Source organism: Hemitrygon akajei, chromosome 13 (genome assembly GCF_048418815.1).
Source record: "Hemitrygon akajei chromosome 13, sHemAka1.3, whole genome shotgun sequence".
Classification (NCBI taxonomy): Eukaryota; Metazoa; Chordata; class Chondrichthyes; order Myliobatiformes; family Dasyatidae; genus Hemitrygon; species Hemitrygon akajei.
This window is the reverse complement of record NC_133136.1, coordinates 37,828,064-37,844,392: the sequence shown is the minus strand read 5'-3', so window position 1 is coordinate 37,844,392 and position 16,329 is coordinate 37,828,064.

Below are 16,329 nucleotides of genomic sequence, written 5' to 3'. Positions count from 1 at the left end.
AAAGGCCTGGCTGGTTCTGCTCACCACTCCATGAATTTAGTTGGCTCTAAGCAGAACTGAGGCTGAGGCCTGCCCCAGCTGCCCTGGGCTCTGTGTTTGAGGGCTCTGCGACGTTTACCCAGCACTGCGCTGAACTGAGGCCGAGGCTGTGGCCTTCTCCCACTGCTCCAGGCTCTGTGACATTTACCCAGCACTGCGCTGAACTGAGGCCGAGGCTGTGGCCTTCTCCCGCTGCTCCGGACTCTGCGACGTTTACCCAGCACTGCGCTGAACTGAGGCCGAGGCTGTGGCCTTCTCCCGCTGCTCCGGGCTCTGCGACATTTACCCAGCACTGCGCTGAACTGAGGCCGAGGCTGTGGCCTTCTCCCGGTGCTCCGGGCTCTGCGACGTTTACCCAGCACTGCGCTGAACTGAGGCCGAGGCTGTGGCCTTCTCCCGGTGCTCCGGGCTCTGCGACGTTTACCCAGCACTGCGCTGAACTGAGGCCGAGGCTGTGGCCTTCTCCCGGTGCTCCGGGCTCTGCGACGTTTACCCAGCACTGCGCTGAACTGAGGCCGAGGCTGTGGCCTTCTCCCGCTGCTCCGGGCTCTGCGACGTTTACCCAGCACTGCGCTGAACTGAGGCCGAGGCTGTGGCCTTCTCCCGCTGCTCCGGGCTCTGCGACGTTTACCCAGCACTGCGCTGAACTGAGGCCGAGGCTGTGGCCTTCTCCCGGTGCTCCGGGCTCTGCGACGTTTACCCAGCACTGCGCTGAACTGAGGCCGAGGCTGTGGCCTTCTCCCGGTGCTCCGGGCTCTGCGACGTTTACCCAGCACTGCGCTGAACTGAGGCCGAGGCTGTGGCCTGCCCTGGCTGCTCTAAGCTTCATGTCTATGGACTCGCTTTTGTTCTGCGTGCTATTAGCTTACTTCTATTATCTGCATGACTTTTTTTCCCTTCTCTGTACACTGGGTGTTTGACGGTCTTTTTTTTCATGGGTTCTTTCGGGTTTATTTGTTTATGTGGCAGTCTGTGAGGAGATGAATCTCAAGATTGCTTAATGCATACATAATTTGGTAATAAAATGTACTTTGAACTTTGAACTTTTGCTCTGCCATACCTCACTAGAAATTGCAGAGAGCTGTGAACACAGCTCAGTCCATCACACAAACCAGACTCCCCTTCATTGACTGGCTACACTTTGTGCTGCCTCAGGAAAGCAGCCAACATAGTCAAGAGCCCCTCCCCCATTTTCTCCCTCTTCCATCAGGCAGAATATAGAAAAGCTTGAAAAAACATACAACCTGGCTCAAGAACAGCTTCTATCCGGTTTTAAGACATTTGAACAGACTACTTATACACTGGAAATGAACACTTGTTCTCCCAATCTACATGGTCACTGTGCTTGCACCTCGTTTGTCTATCCGCACTGCATTTTTTCTGCCACCATAACATTATAATCTGCAGTTCTTTTCTTTGAATCTACCTCGATGTACTTATGCATGCAGTGATGTGTCTGGGTAGCATATAAATAAGCTTTGCATAAAAACAAGAGATTCTGCAGCTGCTAGAAATCTTGAGCTCAGCAATTCAGGCAGCATCTGTGGAGGGGAATAAACAGTTACCCTTTCAGTCCGAGACCCTTCATCAGGACTTCCTCATTTCTTATCAGGAAATGTTTTTCACAGTATCTCAGCACGTGTAATAAGAAACCAATTACCAATTCCCATTGTCATAATACTTTGCGTAAATCACTTTTGAACATTTTGAAGTAAGGGAGTTCATTGGTTCTTTTCATAGAAGGAATGGTGCAGAAAGGAATGACTTAATCAAAGGAATTGTGTGATGTTGTTCAATGCAACATAGAAGTACAGCATTCTGTTAATTAAGTGCGTACTTGCAGATGTTGATTTTCCTGCAAGATTTTATTCTCTGTTATTAAATGTTGGACCTGGAGCTGGATGAACTTAGGATCATCTGAGAGGCAGAGCAATTGATAGATATAAATTTTGAGCAGGTGGTTACACCCAGAATGCAGAATTCAGGGAGGGGTGAACACCGAGAGAGGTAAGGGGAGAAGGAAGTCAGTGCAGGGTCCCCCTGTGGACGTTGTGCTCAGTAACAGGAATACGCCCTTGGATAATGATGAGGGGGTGGTCTATCTGGGCAAGGCAGCAGCAGTCAGACCATTAGCACTGTGGTCGGCTCTGAGCATCAGAAGGATAGGGTGAAGTCTAGTGGAGCAATGATCACAGGGGACTCGATAGTTAGGGAGACAGATAGGAGATCCCGTGGCAGCAAAAGAGACACCAAGATGGTGTGTTGCCTCCCAGGATGCCTCTAAGTAGTTGCAGAATATTCTTAAATGGGAGGGTGAGCAGCCGGAGGTCGTGGTACATGTTGGTACTAATGACATAGGCAGGAGAGGGGTAGAGGTCCTGCACAGTAAGTTCAGGGAGTTAGGAAGGAGGCTGAAGAGCAGGACCTCCAGGTTGGTAGTCTTTGGATTACTCCCAGTGCCACGAGATAGTGAAGTTTGGAACAGGAAGGCAGCACAGGTGAATAAGTAGCTGAGGAGATGGTGCAGGGGGCAAGGTTTCAAGTTCTTGGATCATTTGGAACCTTTTCTGGGGAAGTGGTGACCTGTACAAGTGGGATGGGTTGAACCTGAACTGGAGGGGAACCAATACCCTGGGAAGAAGATCTGCTAATGCTATTGGGGATGATTTAAACTAGATTTGCAGGGGGATGGGAACTGAAGTGACGAGGCAGAGGATGGGGCGGTTGCCATACAAGTAGTGACAGCTTGTAGGGAGTTTGTGAGGAAGGATAAGCAGATGGTAAAGCAAAGAAGCACTCAGCCAGGTGTTTTGCGATGTGTCTATTTTAATACAAGCAGTATCATAAACAAGGTGGATGAACTTAGAGTGTGGATCAATATGTGGAACTATGATGTTGTGGCCATTACAGAGACTTAGATGTCTCAAGGGCAGGAATGGCTGCTGAGTGTGACGTGCTTTAGATGTTTCAAAAATGACAGGGAGAGAGGCAAAAGAGGTGGGGGAGTGGCACTGCTAATCAGGGATACTATCATGGCTGCAGAAAGGGAGGAAGTCATGGAGGAATTGTCTACTGAGTCACTATGGGTGGAAGTCAGAAACAGGAAGGGAGCAATAACTCTACTGGGTGTTTTTATAGAACCCCCCACCCCCCAATAGTAACGGGAACACCGAGGAACAGATAGGGAGGCAGATTCTGCAACAGTGCAATAATAACAGGGTAGTTGAGATGGGTGATTTTAACTTTCCTAATATTGACAGGCATCTCTTTAGAGCAAGGGGTTTAGATGGGATTGAGTTTGTTAGGTGTATTTAGGAAGGTTTCCTGATACAATACATAGATCAGCCAACTAGAAGAGAGGCTATATTTGATCTGGTATTGGGAAATTAACCTGGTCAGATGTCAGATCTCTTGGTGGGAGAGCATTTTGGAGGTAGTGACCATAACTCTACCTCCTTCACCATAATGCTGGAGAGGGATAGGAGCAGACAATTTGGGAAAACATTTAATTGGGGTAGGGGGAAATATGATGCTATTAAGCAGGAACAGGAGCATAAATTGGGAGCAGATGTTCTCAGGGAAATGCACGGCAGAAATATGGCAGATGTTCAGGGAACATTTGCATGGCATTCCGCAGAGGTATGTTCACGGAAAGGATGGTGAGGTAAGAGAATCATGGTATACAAAGGATGTAGAAAATCTAGTTAAGAAGAAAAGAAAAACTTATGAAAGTTTGAAGTAACTTGGTACTGTTGGAGCTCTGGAAAATTACAAGGGCATCAGGAAGGGGCTCAAGAATGATTTAAGAGAGCTAGAAGCAGCCATGAGAAGGCCTTGGTGAGCAGAATTAAGGAAAGCCCTAAGGCATTCTTCAAGCATGTGAAGAGTAAGAGGATGAGCCATGTGAGAATAGGACCAATCAGGAGCGAGAGTGAAAACATGTGTATGGAGCCGGAGGAGGTAGTGGAGGTACCTAATGAGCACTTTACTTCAGTATTCACCAGTGTAAAGGACCTTGGAAATTGTGGGGATGACTGAAACACTTGAGTGTGTAGACATTAAGAAGGAGGATATGCTGGAGCTTTTGAAAGGTACTAAGTTAGATAAGTCACTGGAACTGGATGAGATATACCCCAGGCTACAGTGGGAAGCAAGGGAGGAGATTGCTGAGCCTCGTGATCTTTGCATCATCAATAGGGATGGGAGAAGTACCAGAGGATTAGAAGGTTGCAAAAATTGTTCCCTTGTTCAAGAAAGGAAGTAGAGATAACCCTGGAAATTATAGACCAGTAAGTCTAATTTCAGTGGTGGGCAAATTATTGGAGAAGGTCCTGAGAGGTAGGATTAATGAGCATTTGGAGAGACGTAATCTGATTAGGGATAGTCAGCATGACTTTGTCAAGGGCAGTTCATGCTTTACGAGCCTGATTGAATTCTCTGAGGGATGTAACAAAACATATTGATGAAGGTAGAGCAGTGGATGTAGTGTATATGGATTTCAGTAAGGCACTTGATAAAGTACTCCATGCAAGGCTCATTCAGAAAGTAATGAGGCATGGGATCCAAGGAGACCTTGCTTTGTTGATCCAGAATTGGCTTGCCCACAAAAGGCAAATGGTGGTTGTAGATGGTTCATATTCTGTATGGAGGTTGGTGACTAGTGGAATTCCACAGGGATCTGTTCTGGGACCCCTTCTCTTTGTGATTTTTATAAGTGACCTGGATGAAGAAGTAGAAGGATGGGTTAGTAAGGTTGCTGATGACACAAAGGTTGGGGGTGTTGTGGATAGTCTGGAGAGTTGTCAGAGGTTACAGCAGGACATCGATAGGATGCAGAGCTGGGCTGAGAAGTTGCAGATGGAGTTCAACCCAAATAAGTGTGATGTGGTTTATTTTGGTAGGTCAAATTTGAAGACAGAATATAATATTAATGGTAAGACTTTTGGCAGTGTGGAGAATCAGCGAGATCTTGGGGTCCGTGTCCATAGGACACTCAAAGCTGCTGCACAGGTTCACAGTGTTGTTAAGAGGGTGTATGATGTGTTGGCCTTTATCAAGCATGGGAATGAATTCAGGAACCATGAGGTAATGTGACAGCTATATAAGACCTTAATTAGACCCCACTTGGAGAACTGTGTTTAGTTCTGGTCACCTCACTACATAAAGGATGTGGATACTATAGAGAGAGTGCAGAGGAGATTTACAAGGATGTTGTCTGGATTGGAGAACATGCCTTATGAGAATAGGATGAGTGAACTTGGCCTTTTCATCTTGGAGCAATGGAGGATGAGAGGTGACCTGATAGAGTGTATAAGATGATGAGATATATTGATCGTGTGGATAGCCAGAGGTTTTTTCCCAGGGCTGAAATGCCTAACACGAGGGGGCTTAGTTTTAAGGTGCTTGGAAGTAGGTACAAGGGGGATGTCGGAGGTAAGTTTTTCACACAGAGGTGGTGGGTGCGAAGAATGCACTGCTAGCGATGATGGTAGAAGTGGATACAATAGAGCTTTGTGGTTGGGAAATTCTAGGTAGTTTCTAGAGTAGGTTACATGGTTGGCACTTTGTAGGCCAAAGGGCCTGTAATGTGCTGTAGATTTCTATCTTTCTATGTTTCTGTAGCAACGTTTGCCTTTTGTGTCAGTTCCTTTTACTTCCTCTTGTTATCTTGCCCATGCTGTCCACACACTAAGCAAGAGAGAACGGGGCTGCTCTCAATGTACTGATATTTCTGGAGGCTGCTATTCATGTGGGGCAGCCTGACAAAAATACCAGTATCCATGTGATCCCTTACTTGCAACAGAATTCCTTTAACCCCCTCCTGCAGCAGGAAAACCACGTTTGGGAATTGTGAGGTCTGGAGGAATGAATCAGCTTGAGTTCAGTTTGCGGACACTGGGCCAGTATGTTGCACAAGACAGCAGGAAGCACAGCTTGTGTTGTGCATCAGTGTCTGGTGCAACTGGGCATTAATTTTGCTACAGAGTTAACATAGCAGGAGAATAAAATATCAGCTTCTGAGTCATGATTATTGACTCTAATACACTGAAGCAGCATTTTTAGATGGAGTTTTAAGAAGGAAGTACACTGGGAATTATTTGGGGTAGTAAAAACCAAGTTGTTTATGTCATATTTGCATCACATTTAATTGTTCATTTAATCCTTTTTTTTTCAAATGGAAACTAGGAATGGTGGGGTGGGGTGACACCTAACAATTTTGTCTACAACTTGATCTTTTCCTAATATTGTCATTTTAAAGTACAGGGTTCTAAAATGGCTATAATTTCCTCTTAAACATTGTGAAGGAGTGGCAAATATCTGGATGACCAGACTAGCCAATAATATAAGAACAGGCTGGACGCTATTACTCCAAACACTCTACTGGAACATTACTGTTCCATGTTTGTATAATGTAATAAGCAGCAAACTGCAGGTTCTGGAAATCTAAAAAAATAGACATAGAAGCATAGAAAACCTACAGCACAATACAGGCCCTTTGACCCACAAAGCTGTGCCAAACATGTCCTTACCTTATGTAAAGGGGGATTTCTTCTTTTTCTTTGTTACTGCATATGTTAATCAAAATGGCTTCTCTGTTAAAAGCAGGAATGCTTCTTTGTTGTGAGAGAGTGCTGGAAGCTTGTTTGGGTTAAAATTTACTGATAAGGAGAATTGTAATCCTCTGTAAACCAATTGGGATTAATGTTGTTCTTTCTTCTGAGTCTGTAAGCTATTGTTGGCGGGCATTTTAGAAACATAGAAACATAGAAAATAGGTGCAGGAGTAGGCTATTTGGCCCTTCAAGCCTGCACCACCATTCAGTATGATCATGGCTGATCATCCAACTCAGAACCCTGTACCTGCTTTCTCTCCATACCCCCGATCCCTTTAGCCACAAGGGCCATGTCTAACTTCCTCTTAAATATAGCCAATGAACCGGCCTCAACTGTTTCCTGTGGCAGAGAATTCCACAGATTCACCACTCTCTGTGTGAAGTTTTTTGGGGAGATCGGCGCAAGGGGGTGAGAGAGAGAGGATGTGATGCTGTAAACTGGGCGAGGAACAGACCCCAAGTGGGGGTCCAAGGCCAGGAGGTACCCCGAGGAGAGGAGACGACGATAGATGTGCTTGGTTGACCACTTCGGGTGGTCCTGAGCTGCAAGTTGAGGAGTTCGGAGGGGATCGAATGGTGGCCAGAAGACTTCAGTAATTGAGCTCCAATGGTTGTGCACGAAGTGGTTTGGACTTTGATAAGTTTGGCGCCTTTTCTTTATTTTCTTTTCCTTCATATATACTGTATCGTTATTAATACTTAGTTATAGTAACCTTTATAAATTGTACTCAGTTAATCGTATATGGTGTACTGTCTGTTTTTGGGCGAGGCGGGGACATCACACAGCATCCACACCAGCTGATTACCCAGTTTGGCGGGGCCGAAGGCTGCTCCCCCTAGACGAGAACGAGCTGAGCGAGCCTGAGGCAACCCAGGGGGTTACACTTAGAACTATCTAGGCTTACCTATAGCCCTCTATTTTTCTAAGCTCCATGTACCTATCCAGGAGTCTCTTAAAAGACCCTATCATTTCTGCCTCCATCACCACTACTGGCAGTTCATTCCACACACTCACTACTCTCTGCAGAAAAAACTAACCCCTGACATCTCCTCTGTACCTACTTCCAAGCACCTTAAAACTATGCCCTCTCGTGCTAGCCATTTCAGCTCTGGGAAAAAGTCTCTGACTATCCACACGATCAATGCTTCTCATTATCTTGTACACCTCTCTCAGGTCACCTCCCATCCTCCATCGCTCCGAGGAGAAAAGGCCGAGTTCACTCAACCTACTCTCATAAGGCATGCTCCCCAATCCAGGCAACACCCTTTCTATGGTTTCCACATCCTTCCTGTAGTGAGGATAAGAACGAGAAAGTGGTGAAAATATTACAGAGGAGGAGGTGTTTGCTGTAGAGGTAAATGAGGGGGGATAAATCCCCAGGGCCTGTCATAATGTTCCCTAGGAGGCCAGTGCAGAAATTTCCAGGGCCTTAGCCAAAATATTTAAAGCATCCTTAGCAACAGGTGAGATACCAGAGGATTAGAGGATAGCCAATGTTGTTCTGCTGTTTAAGAAAGGCTCTAAAGATAAACCAGGAAATTATAAGCCAATGAGTCTGACATCAGTTGTGGGAAAGTTAATGGAAGGTATTCTGTGGGATCAGATATATGAGTATTTGGATAAACATGGACTGATTAAGAATAGTCAGCATGACTTCATGTCTGGTGGGTCATGTTCAACAAATCTTATAAAGTTTTTTGAGTAAGTTACCAGGAAAGTGGATGAAGACAAAGCAGTGCATGTTGTCTACATGGACTCTAGCAAGGCATTTGATGAGGTCTCACATTGGAGGTTGGTCAAAAGGATTAGTTGCTTGACATTCAAGATGAGGTAGTAAATTGGATTAGACATTGGATTTGTGGAAGAAGCCAGAGTTGCCTCTCAGACTGGGTAACCATGGCGTATCGGTGGGTCAGAGGCCTTAAGGGTACATCAGCTGCTGGATGTTCGTTGCAGGGGCTGTGGCCTCCAGTACCTTGTGGACTGGGAGGGCTACAGTCCTGAAGAGAGGTGCTGGGTCCCTGCCCGTAACATCCTGGACCCCTCTCTCATCAGGGAACTTTCATCTCCAGCACCCAGCTCTGCCTGCTGTGATGGTGGAGGGGGGTGGGGGGTTGGTACTGTCGGTACCTCCAGTTGAACTCTGTCTTTTTGTGTGTTTTCCCCTGGCTGTCAGTCTGTGGTTTTGTATCGCCATGTGCTCCTGTCCCCACTCCTGCTCTACTCCGGCCCCTGTATCACTGAGTACTCCGTCTCTCATCTGCTTCTCATTATTACCTGTATTGCTGCCACCTGTGCCTCATTGTGTTCCACCTATCATCTGCCTCGCTGTTTATTGTTCAGTCTATTTCAATCCTGTGTTTTCAGCTGTTTGTTGCCAGATTGTGCCAGTGAGTTTTCCTGAGCCTCTCCAGCATTTGTATCTGTACTCTGAATATTGACTCTGCCTGTTTTCCAATTCTAGTTTTTGGATTTCTCTGGATGTTTTGATCTCTGCCTGAACTTTGATGCTGACTTTTCACCTCGGGATTCATTACTCAATTAATATCACCGTGTGCACGGTACTGGGTCTACGGTTGGATCCCTACTCCAGTGTCCTGACACATCTGTCAATGAGAGTGCCATACTTTCCGTGCAGCGAAACTGTGAGAACATTCTTCTCCCAATGTCTGCTTGTATATTTCCAATTTTTGATTAAAATGAGCATTGCACTTTTTACTTGGATTAAATTGAAATTCTCACCCTGCAGCTTCATATTTAGGATGTTCATTTTGTCATACAGATTGGCTAGGTATGCCACATCTCCACGTAGAATTTCAATCTTGCTTCCCAAGCTCTTGTCAACTTTGAGCAAAAATTCAAACCACGGTTTCAAAAAGGTCAAAGAAATCTTTTAAGCAGCAGCCTTTTGACAGTCCAAGCACCTCAGTGTGAAGAAGCAGGCATTCAAACTCTCCATCATAATCTTGGCAAAATATTCTTCTATTTAATGGATGAGCTTTATTTTTGTTGATAGCAGATCGTACAAAAGTCATGCTTGAGAAAATTTGCTACTCGGGAATTAATTTTTAAATGCTGGTCTCCATTTTGAGAACTGTGGTGAGCATTTCTAATACAGCAGGCATGTTTAATCTTTCAGCAATTGTATGAGATTTTCCACATTTCCATCATTTTGGAAATGCTATAAGAAGCCATGAGAACATTTTTCTCCCAATGTCTGCTTGTATATTTCCAATTTTTGATTAAAATGAGCATTGCACTTTTTACTTGGATTAAATTGAAATTCTCACCCTGCAAAATCAATTTCATTTTTTAGCTTTCTCGACAAATGACTCGACCGTGCAACGCTTTTCAAATGCTTCTTTCATCTTCTGGAACTGAATAAAACCATTGGTCACCTTTTCAGGGTGTCTTTTATGGAAGTGTTCCTGCAATCTTGATGGTTTCATGGCTTCATTCAACAGTACAGTACTGTATTACAAATAAAACACATGGGCATCGCTGATCTGATGGGATTAGAATAAAACCATACCCCAGGTGTGTAACATTGTATTGACGCACATTCTGTAGTTTCTACTTCTTAGCAGGATTAGAATTCAAGGCTTCCTCGGGGTTAGCAGGTTCACTGATTGCCTCTACTTCACTGCTGTGTTCTGGCTAGCGCAGTTTTGTTACATGACCAGGTTGATCATTTATGTCCTCAGCACCTGCAGAACTATGCTTCGTTCTGTGTTCCAGTGCTTCATGCTTTTGTTTTGGAAGTGCCAGTTGATCAGGCCTTTATAGCTCAAGTTAGGGTGCCGCTTATCCCGTCCCCTCTCACCAACCTCACAATCTACCCCTCCTATTCCCCGTCAGGAATCAATAGTCTATCTATTTACATATGTAATCAATGTAAATAGAAAAGGCTGATCCGAGTGAATTAGATTCAAAAATTGATGAATAAAATGGCAACATGGCACAAGAGGGGGTATCCCTTTCAGACTTGTCAGCAGAAGCAGTTCAGCACTCCCCTCTATGGCTCCGTCTAACCTTCTTGCTACCTCCAGAAAGCAGCTCACATATCCAAAGATTCCCCCCCCGCCCACCCCACCCCATCCTTCTCCCCTCTCCCATCAGGTGAAAGATTCAAAAGCCTGAAACCACGAAGCTCAAGGATAGCTTCCATTCCACTGTCATCAGACTCTTGAATGGATCTCGCAAACTACCTCATTATGATTTTGTACTGAAACATTTACCTGCACTGCACTCTTTTGGTAGGTTTTAAACGTTATTCTGCATTGTTACTGGTTTACCTTACTCTAGTGTAATGATTTGATCTGTATAAACCGAATGCAAAACAGGCTTTTCTCAGTGTCTTGGTACATGTGACAGTAATAAGCCAATAACAATACCAGTACCATCACCAAGAACTAGAGAAGGTGAGAGGGATTGAATCTCCTTCTGTGCTGTACCATTCTGTGAATCTGCCAGATGGTTAGCAGCAACATCTCCAGTAACTTTAGTCTTTGATTATCAAGCTAGCATGTAAAATGCATAATAGACAATAGGTGCAGAAGTAGACTATTCCACCCTTTGAGCCTGCACCGCCATTTTGAGATCATGGCTGATCAACTACTATCAATTCCAGGTTCCTGCCTTGTCCCCATATCCCTTGATTCCCCTATCCATAAGATACCTATCTAGCTCCTTCTTGAAAGCATCCAGAGAATTGGCCTCCACTACCTTCCGGGGCAGTGCATTCCAGACCCCCACAACTCTCTGGGAGAAGAAGTTTTTCCTTAAATCTGTCCTAAATGACCTACCCCTTATTCTCAAACCATGCCCTCTTGTACTGGACTCTCCCAGCATCTGGAACATATTTCCTGCCTCTATCTTGTCCAATCCCTTAATAATCTTATATGTTTCAATCAGATCCCCTCTCAATCTCCTTAATTCCAGCGTGTACAAGCCCAGTCTCTCTAACCTCTCTGCTTAAGACAGTCCAGACATCCCAGGAATTAACCTCGTGAATCTACGCTGCACTTCCTCTACAGCCAGGATGTCCTTCCTTAACCCTGGAGACCAAAACTGTACACAATACTCCAGGTGTGGTCTCACCAGGGCTCTGTACAAATGCAAGAGGATTTCCTTGCTCTTGTACTCAATTCCCTTTGTAATAAAGGCCAACATTCCATTAGCCTTCTTCACTGCCTGCTGCACTTGCTCATTCAACTTCAGTGACTGATGAACAAGGACTCCTAGATCTCTTTGTATTTCTCCCTTACCTAACTCTACACCGTTCAGATAATAATCTGCCTTCCTGTTCTTACTCCCAAAGTGGATAACCTCACACTTATTCACATTAAACGCCATCTGCCAAGTATCTACCCACTCACCCAGCCTATCCAAGTCACCCTGAATTCTCCTAACATCCTCATCACGTCACACTGCCACCCAGCTTAGTATCATCAGCAAATTTGCTGATGTTATTCTCAATGCCTTCATCTAAATCGTTGACATAAATTGTAAACAGCTGTGGTCCCAATACCGCGCCCTGTAGCACCCCACTAGTCACCACCTGCCATTCTGAGAAACACCCATTCACCGCTACCCTTTGCTTTCTATCTGCCAGCCAGTTTTCTATCCATGTCAATGTCTTCCCCCCGATGCCCTGAGGTTTGATTTTACCCACCAATCTCCTATGTGGAACCTTATCAAATGCCTTCTGAAAATCGAGGTACACTACATCCACTGGATCTCCCCTGTCTAACTTCCTGGTTACATCCTTGAAAAACTCCAACAGATTAGTCAAGCATGATTTACCCTTGGTAAATCCATGCTGGTTCGGCCCAATCCTATCACTGCTATCTAGATATGCCACTATTTCATCTTTAATAATGGACTCTAGCATCTTCCCCACCACCGATGTCAGGCTGACAGGTCGATAGTTCTCTGTTTTCTCCCTCCCTCCTTTCTTAAAAAGTGGGATAACATTAGCCATTCTCCAATCCTCAGGAACTGATCCTGAATCTAAGGAACATTGGAAAATGATTACCAATGCATCCGCAATTTCCAGGGCCACCTCCTTTAGTACCCTAGGGTGCAGACCATCTGGACCTGGGGATTTGTCAGCCTTCAGTCCCATCAGTCTACTCATCACCGTTTCCTTCCTAATGTCAATCTGTTTCATTTCCTCTGTTACCCTATGTCCTTGGCCCATCCATACATCTGGGAGATTGCTTGTGTCTTCCTTAGTGAAAACAGATCTAAAGTACTCATTAAATTCTTCTGCCATTTCTCTGTTTCCCATAACAATTTCACCCAATTCATTCTTCAAGGGCCCAACAGTGTTCTTAACTATCTTCTTTCTCTTCACATACCTAAAAAAGCTTTTGCTATCTTCCTTTATATTCCTGGCTAGCTTGCATTCGTACCTCATTTTTTCTCCCCGTATTGCCTTTTTAGTTAAGTTCTGTTGTTCCTTAAAAACTTCCCAATCATCTGTCCTCCCACTCACCTTAGCTCTGTCATACTTCCTTTTTTTTAATGCTATGCAGTCTCTGACTTCCTTTGTCAACCACTGTGGCCCCTTTCCCCCCTTTGAATCCTTCCTTCTCTGGGGGATGAACTGATTTTGCACCTTGTGCATTATTCCCAAGAATACCTGCCATTGCTGTTCCACTGTCTTTTCTGCTAGGATATCCGTCCATTTAACTTTGGCCAGCTCCTCCCTCATGGCTCCATAGTCTCCTTTGTTCAGCTGCAACACTGACACCTCCGATCTGCCTTTATCCTTCTCAAATTGCAGATAAAAACTTATCATATTATGGTCACTACCTCCGAATGGCTCTTTTACTTCAAGATCGCTTATCAAATCCTGTTCATTACGTAACACTAGATCCAGAATAGCCTTGTCCCTGGTCGGCTCTCATACAAGCTGTTCCAAGAATGCATCCCGTAGGCACTCTACAAACTCCTTATCCTGTGCTCCAGCACCAACCTGATTCTCCCAGTTCACCTGCATGTTGAAATCCCCCATAACTACTGTGACATTACCTTTGCCACATGCCAATGTTAACTCCCTATTCAACTTGCACCCAATATCCATGCTACTGTTTGGTGGCCTGTAGACAACACCCATTTGGGTCCTTTTGCCCTTACTGTTCCTCAGTTCTATCCACACAGACTCTACTTCTCCTGATCCTATGTCCCCCCTTTCAAAGGACTGAATCTCATTCCTCACCAACAGGGCCACCCCACCCCCTCTGCCCACATTTCTGTCCCTACGATAGCACGTATACCCTTGTACATTCATTTCCCAGGTCTGATCTCCCTGCAGCCATGTCTCCGTTATCCCAACAACATCATAGTTACCCTTTCGCACCTGAGCTTCAAGCTCATCCGCCTTATTTCTGACACTTCGTGCATTCAGATGTAGAATTTTTAGCCCATTTCTCCTCTCTCTGTTTGAATCGCTGCCTATTGTGCTTAACCCAGCTCCCTGAACTCCCATCAGGCTAAACGCCCCTAGAATTTTGTTGTCCTTCCTAAATTTACTTATTCTTTCAACACATTTAACTTCACGTTCCGTCAGACCATCCCTCTGTACATGTGTCCACCTTAACACTTGTTCCGCCTCACCTTTCTCTACAACACACTTAATATTCCGGAACCGTGTAGTCCCCACCTGTCCTTTTTTCTTCCTCTAGCTATCCTCTCTCACATTCTGGATCCCCGCCCCCTGCAAATTTAGTTTAAACCCCCCCATGAAGCACTAGCAAACTTCCCTGCAAGAATGTTAGTACCGCTCCAGTTCAGGTGTAAACCATCCCTTCGGAACAGATCCCACCTTCCCTGGAACAAAGCCTAATTATCTGCAAAACTGAAGCCCTCCCTCCTGCACCATCCTCTCAGCCACGTATTAATCTGTATAATCTTTCTGTTCCTTGCCTCACTCGCACGTGGCACAGGTAGCAATCCTGAGATTGTTACCCTGGAGGTCCTGCTCTTCAGCTTCGCACCTAACTCCCTGAACTCCCTACACAGGACCCCCTCACTCATCCTACCCACGTCATTGGTCCCTACATGGACCACAACATCTGGATTCTTGCCCTCCCTCTCAAGGGATTTGCAGGGATTCGTGAGAAGTAATTGGATAAATAATTCTTAACCTGCTTCATCTTTAAAGTAATATTCTATCTGCTTGTCATGAGAACAGCGTAATTGTTTGCATTTCTTCCTACTCTGTTACATATGGAGAGTGGATGGTAATATAAAAATGATTGCTGTTATTCTCTGTATGTGGTCCTACAAAATGAAAGCTGTATTAGCTGTAGTCTTGTGCATCATCCTAAGCTGTTAAAAGCACATATATTTAGAGGACCATTACTGCTAGATAAGGGCACCAATTGCAAAGAAGAGTGCCTTCAGTACATTGCTAATATTTTTTTTAATATATAGAACATTGTAGTTAAGGGAGCTTTGTTTTTTTTTGTAGCTTATGTTTGTTAGTATAAGTATCAAGAAGGCATAACTGTGGATTGAATTTTAGCCTAGGGAGGGACTTGGGAGAGCAAGTCATGCACAATAGACACCCTCTGTCTGACCTCGGATTATCAGACAAGGAATTTTAGAGGAATAGCCTCACAGTCATAGAGATACCGCACAGAGACAAGCCCTTTAATCCATCGAGTTCATAGTGACTATAAGCTACTCGTTTGTATTGATCCTACGTTAATCTGTTCAATTCTCCCTACCTACCCATCAAATCTTCAGTTTGTACCAATTGTCTACTTACTGGGGTGCAACTTACAACGTCCAGTTACCCTGATAAGCTATATACTTTGCTGTTATTTCCTAAATTTTGAGATTGCCTTAAAAACCCATTCAGTTCACTTTGTCAGTCAGGGTCCTTAGTAATTTAGACCCAGATTTTGTTCATTTTTTGGGCAATTGCTTCATCCATTCATGAGAATATACTTCATGAGAAATACATATAAGTCATCATATACAACCCTGAGATTTGTTTTCTTGTGGGCAATCACAATAAATATAGCAAACACAATAGAATCAATAAAAGACCACACCCAACAGAACAGACAAACAACCAACGTGCAAAAACAACAAACTGTGGAAATACGAGAAGAAAGGGGAGAAATGAAATAATAATAATAATTAATAAACAATGGATACCAAGAACATGAGGTGAAGAGTCCTTGAATGTGAGTTGTGGGAACAGTTCAGTGATGGGGCAAGTGAAGAAGATATTTCCTCTATTTCAAGAGCCTGATGATTGGTGGGTTATAACTGTTCCTGAATCCTGAACGTGGTGGTACAGGTTTTGAGGCTCCCTGACCACCTTCAGCAGTGAGAGGAGATTATGACCTGGGTGGTGGGAATCCTTGATGATGGATGCTGCTTTCCTGCAACTGTGCTCCATGTAGATGTGCTCAGTGGTGGGGAGGACTTTACTCTTGATGGACTGGGCCATATCCACTACATTTTGTAGGCTTTTCTGGACAAGAACATTGGTTTTCCATGCCAGGCTGCAATGTAACCACTCAATATACTATACACACTCCACCACACATCTATAGAACTTTGTCAGATCTTTGCAGACTTCTAAGAAAGTTGAGGTGTTGCCATGCTTTCTTTGTAATCGCATTTGCAGTACATGCTGGAGCCAGGACAGATC